Source organism: Varroa jacobsoni, unplaced genomic scaffold (assembly GCF_002532875.2).
Source record: "Varroa jacobsoni isolate VJ856 unplaced genomic scaffold, vjacob_1.0 scaffold_979, whole genome shotgun sequence".
Lineage (NCBI taxonomy): Eukaryota > Metazoa > Arthropoda > Arachnida > Mesostigmata > Varroidae > Varroa > Varroa jacobsoni.
In genome coordinates, this window is record NW_019213881.1 from 52,381 (window position 1) to 58,396 (window position 6,016).

Consider the following 6,016-nt stretch of genomic DNA (forward strand, 5'->3'; position numbering starts at 1 on the left):
GACGTTTACATCAACCTTGTAGTACCTTCGTAGCATATGGTCAGAGTCGGAATCCATTCGCGCAGTCGGTCTAGATTCGTTCTACGTTAGTTCCTGCGTTGATTAAGATTCAACGGAGTACTACTGTTTTTACCTGAATGTAGAGCAAAATTTAATCGAATATAATCAGCTAGGGGGATCTATTTGATCCAGTTACCTTCACAGATTACGGACCAGCTAGTGCAGATGAACTTTTTTTTCAATCATACTGCGTATATTGCGACCACAAGCAAAGCGCATAGGTCTTTCTATTGCTATTACAACAAAAATACAAGTTACAAAACGAAGGCCCGTGGTAAATCCATATTATTTTCCAGTAGAAAAGTAGTTTTGCTTTTTTTTCGGTTTTCTGTATATATTAAGGACTATTGACAATCCTGTAAATTCTCACAAGCGTCCACCGATCTGTCAATCATTATCTCCTGCATGGGCCCTTTTCTTCACCTCGTGGCGTTCCTTGTCTCGCTATCTGTTGATCGAAATTCATTCACAAATACGCAACGGTTATCGCTAGAATACAAGCAACTTGGTATCGTGAGAATAATCTTCAAGAATATAGTTGCAATACGCATCGCCTTGTAGGCGGTTACATATCATCGCTGTAGGTGGCTACACATGGCCAGGACAATGTAGAAGCTCAGGTAACAAGCAGATATACGACTTCATCGCAAGGCGGATCGTTTTGCGGTTTAATTTCGGCTTTCGGCGATCAGCTGGCGCTTATCAGTTGGCTTGCAACACAAACACACAGAGCTATACGCCAGTGAACAACTACCGTCCGCAGATTGTGGGTGCTGCTCTAGCTTAATTATTAAGACCCAAACACAATAAGGGATAAAGTTTTGGCCAAATTCTGTTATGTTATTGCTACAGCACATAGAATCAAGCCAAAAATGACTAATGGCCTGACCGCGTAACATTGAGCATCGGCACAGCAGCTCGATATCATAAACGTATTGACCGACTATTTATTCCTAGCTTTATCATGTGGCGAAATTGGGCTGGATTGAAAGACCCAACAATGTGACAACCGAGTGGACAAATTGACACGTTCCCACCATCACTGTCTTTGAATGGCAGAAGCAATTGCTGCTGGATATCAGACGCCATACTCCTCCATGTCCTGCTCCAGTGCTGGGGGTAGGTAACGGAATAGCGACATTAAAAATGACAATTGTGAAAACCCATTTGCCCACTCGCCTGTCGATCCCTGGTCCCATAGGCTCTTGATCCCAAACGACGATTGCGCTAATACGTGTCCTGCGGCCAGTGCCGCTTCTGTAACTCTCCGTAGAAGCATCGAACACTGTGCACAAAAAAACTGTGATCCACTCTCGCTGCCGCTGTTTTTATTGTTATCGTATCTGTTGTTGTTGTTGTTTAGGCTGTAGTGTTAATCTTATTCAGGTAGCCAAAGACAGTATCGAACAAATTAAACCAATAAATCAACACGAGACATCCAACAACTGCAACAGGTATTGCTACACACAGTAACGAGCATAAAATGGCCGCCGCATGCACCCAGCGCCATAGTTACTAGGCGTAGCAAACAAATACGGACACGAACACAATACGCCGATAGCTTAAAGTGACCATACGAATTTAACATGCCAACGTACATACAAAAGAGACATATACTGACCACGTTCGAGTGTATAGATGCCAATAACAATCAAACAACCCGCGTCAAAATTCGGCCACCAGCTAATTTGACGTTGATACTTTATTATCACTGCTATTATTATGATTACTTTCAATCTTCTTTTTCGTCGCGTCATCATGTTTTTGGTTTTGTTAGTATGTCTCATGGGATAGATCTTCGTACCGAACCCAGGCGAGAAGCGGGGGTAGACTAGCCAGGGAAAAAATCGGGAGTCGGTTTTTCGTTCATCGCTCGGTTGCTTTGACGAGCGCTGCTGGCTAAGGCTTTAATTTTTGAACCCCCGGTGCGACGACACGTTTAAACCTCAACGAAGCGTTAGCGCCGCGTCAACGAGAAGGAAGAATAAAACCCACATAATTTCTACCGCCACACACACCCGTCACTGTTGCAATTACGCTCACTACTATAATATAGCAATGCAGTACTAGCGCCGGCTACAGGAAACACAAGTGGTGTTGTTGCGGCTTGCAGAACGCCAATAAAGAGTGCTGTTGCCATTCCATAATGATCGATATTGGGTCAAATCCCCGAAAAAAAGACGCTCAGAAGAGCCATATAGCAACAGGAAAAAAATTCGTGTTCACAATAAGACAAAACTTATCCCCCCCGTCCCCCCAAAAAAGTAAGCTTCCCGCCTGGATTCCCGAACGCTTCCGAGCAGCCTGGCCAAGCGATTTCTACTGCCGACGTCAGAGTCAGTCCCGTATTTGTAAATAAAACAAAGGGACAAGTTAGCAAAATGCAGACGCTTATTCGGATCGGTTCTAGACCAAGGCCCGAGGAAACGGGACCCTAGGTCTACCCACCCTAGTAGGGTGGAAGTTTCATAGTAGTAGACAAATGTACACGATGTACTGAGTCGAGCAAAACTGACGAGGTCTTCGGGCTTCTCACAATAGGGTTACAAGATGTGACGTATCGTGAGAAGCCTGGGAAAATCAGGCATATGCCCTCGTCTACGAGCTAACAGCAAAAGACATTGTCTCGAAGATGCTCATCTCCTAAACGGAAAAAAGGTGTAAAACAAGGAAAATAGAAAAAGAGGGAAGAAGACCAGATTGCACGGTCTACCTTGTGGCCATACGTAGTTGAGGCTAGGCAGAAATAAGGTAAACGTAGATGGCTCGCGAAACTCTAATGCGGGGAAATCCACTGGAATAATTTTTACGCCCTTCAAGCGAACACCTCTGAAAACCTTTGCCTACCAGGTTGGGTTTGGCAAGCAGGCCGTACCCAGATGAATACTAGACGAATACCCTAATATTGAAGTCCGATTTGTCGAAGTGGTAATACTTGTTTATTCTTATAATTTATGCAACTCTACACAAGTATCTTAGTTAATGTTTTTATGTATATCTTTTCAGTGTATTATGTGACTAAGCAATCTTATTTACTGCTGGGTAAATAATATGTACCTATTTATATCAGTTGGGGCAGTTTTAATATTTTGGGATGCCTAAACACACTTTGGATATCGTTCTGGCGTTGTTTGCTTGAAAATGTGTCCCAAGTCATTTTCTTTTGTCTACTATAACGTCAACAAAAATTCATAGCCCAAGAGATGCGCACCTAATGAATTTAACTTCAACACAAGTCACAAATGGCAAAGAGATCTGCCAGACCTGAAAAATGTAACTTAACGATAAAAGCTAGAACTGACCCTTCAACGGAAAGAGGCGCTCATCTATCCGTTAGCAAATCCCAAGTTATATTTACAACGAGCCCTGCACTGAACTGCATTATTGTCTTATATGCCGAGTATACGTTCATTCGTTTACCTTTTCAACTTGACAACGTACGAGTCTTGATACTGAATTAGAGGACGTCTAGTAATGATGATAATACGTTCTATGAGGTTTTATCGGCATCTCATCGTCATCATCATTGGTGGTTTCTATTTTGAAAACATGCAATTTCCGGCCCAACGAGATGTCATTGACAACTTCAATCGACGAAACACTGTCCTATCAGCAACAGTAGCAAAATCAGCCAGCCACCAAATTACACACATTTACACTGACTTTCTATGAATTGGGGATGTGAAGATTAGTTAGTTGAGGGCCATATACTACTGTCATCATATACCAGTGCCCGTAACAGTGATTGTTTTAACATGCTACTTCATCACGCGTTCATCGTGTGGTCTTCATGATACTATCCGCACCTCACCGTCACTGTCCATGACAAGCAAACGCAGGTAGACTGCGTGTGTTTAGCATCATAATGCTTTTATTCCGAGAGAAAATGTTTTGCTCCCCCTTCCCTCCTGTTCAATCAGGAACCCCAGGGGAATTAGAAAACAGCAGTGAAATAGCACTAGCTATAGCACCTACCTCCCGCCCAACTGTCTTACTTTTTCTCAGGGATGCTTAAACCAGCAATTAATATAGTAGTAATTTGTAGTCGAAGCAATAGAGTTTCTATATAGACGTAAGCAGGTACGGACAGGAGACTTAACAGTAGCAAATATTTGTCCTCATCCATTGCTAATAGACAAACATGTTTACAAATTACGGCACGAAGACAGCCGTGTGCTTGTAGTTAACTGCATGTACAACAACCAGTAGTAGTATAATTAATGATAATATAAATAGAAGTGTACTAATAAGTAAATAATTAACAACGGCAAAAACGACAAACACTCGTAAACGTTCTCCAACCCATTTTATCGGTAAAGCGGTCATCGTTTGTCTTCTATTAATACCAGGTTCTTCTACGACCGGTTTGTCCACAGCGAATACCGAAATACGCCAATAGCTAAATACTTCACCCTATCGGCACGCACCTATTCGTGACTAATTTGTTGTTTAATCACTGCCATTACAAAGAGCAGTATTTTTACTAGCTAACTATAGCTAGCATTCTAGCTCAGGATCACCGCGACGCCATAGTCAAATGCGACACAGGCTTCACGCCTATCCTTGCAATAGGAAAGAAACATATAAACGGAAGGCATCACTGGTAAATGGGGGGAAATAAATATTTTGTGTCGGTCTACCCATTGTAATAGAAGCGTAAATCTCATCGTTTAGTCGGTTATAGCTTTGCTAGCGTTGATTAATGGATCCGCGCAAACTATATGCGTTTCCTTAAAGTATACGAGTGTCGGTAGGCTAGCAGGAGTGCCGTAAGAGGCAGATATATGGGTCGTATAAATATTGTTTTTGAGTGGCAGCGCAATTCGCTGCCCGTAACTCGCTCGTTGGCTGTAGAATGATATCGTTCTATGAATGAAATTACGATACAAACGCGCTCTGTGGATCTTTACGTCACCTCTCGGCTCTGATGACTGAATTCAAACTGAATAATGACAGCGAAGAGGAGTTGAGAAAGGACGGGCTTACTGAAATAATGGACATTCCCAATTGTTTTTAAGTCTACTATAAAGAAAGAAACAAAAAAAAAAACATAATATATAGCAAAGCCTAACAAAAAGTGACACTTCCCGTAGCACAGATAATAATTACGAGATGACAACGTTCTGGATGCATTTGAATACGGTACATATAGGTATGTGTGCCTAAAGAGGATACTTTTCCTGATAATATCAAAACCTTGCCATAAAGTGCCCAATAGCTAAAGCAACAACTACCTAGGTAAAAAAAAAAAAGCTAGATCTATAGTAGACGCAACTAGCTCGTCTTGAACACCTATTTCTTTTTGTGCAGAGAGAAAATATACGCGTATGTACTTTCGCAACAAAAAACAGGTGGCTAGACGAGAGATGTTGACTTCCATTAACAGAAACTGTGTAAAGACGAGCGTTCCTTGATAACAGACTGCTTAATCAGTCGAGCTCAGGAATGTACTCACAGCATTACTAATCCTTATCAGTTTAGCACTTGGTTATCCCCGGAAGTGTTTCTTTACATGGAAATTTTGAGAATCAGGAAAAGTTAGGATGGGGTAAAGTACAACGTATAATTGTGTCGTCTCCGTCATTTCTTCAGTGAGGGCTACGCTTTCAATATATTGAACAACAATATCCCACGTTGAATCGCAAAGGCCTCACCCTTGAAGTGATAACTGTGAGCAACTATCACATTTACCCCATCGAATTCAATCAATTACGTGGTGCAAGTCAAATCTGTCCCATTAGGTGGCTGAACGAAGCATACCGTCATGGAGCATGCGATTAAACGCAACTGTACCACAACCATCCGCCAGCCAAATGATCCATCAGAGTTGAAAATCAGTCAACGGTAGCACAAGGCGCTCAACTCATCCGGCAAGTCCACAATCAATGGCAAAGGAACTATTAGAGAAGGGTATACCACAACTGCCGCCGAAAAGCTAGTGCTTTACAGGGAAGGC

The 6,016-nt window shown here is 42.2% G+C and overlaps 1 protein-coding gene across 5 annotated transcripts in view; it reads right to left on the bottom strand.

Annotated features, from left to right (window-relative positions):
* The window catches only part of LOC111265522 (uncharacterized), a 126,324-nt gene that overhangs the window by 33,481 nt on the left and 86,827 nt on the right, over nt 1-6,016 (bottom strand). The window lies entirely within an intron of this gene.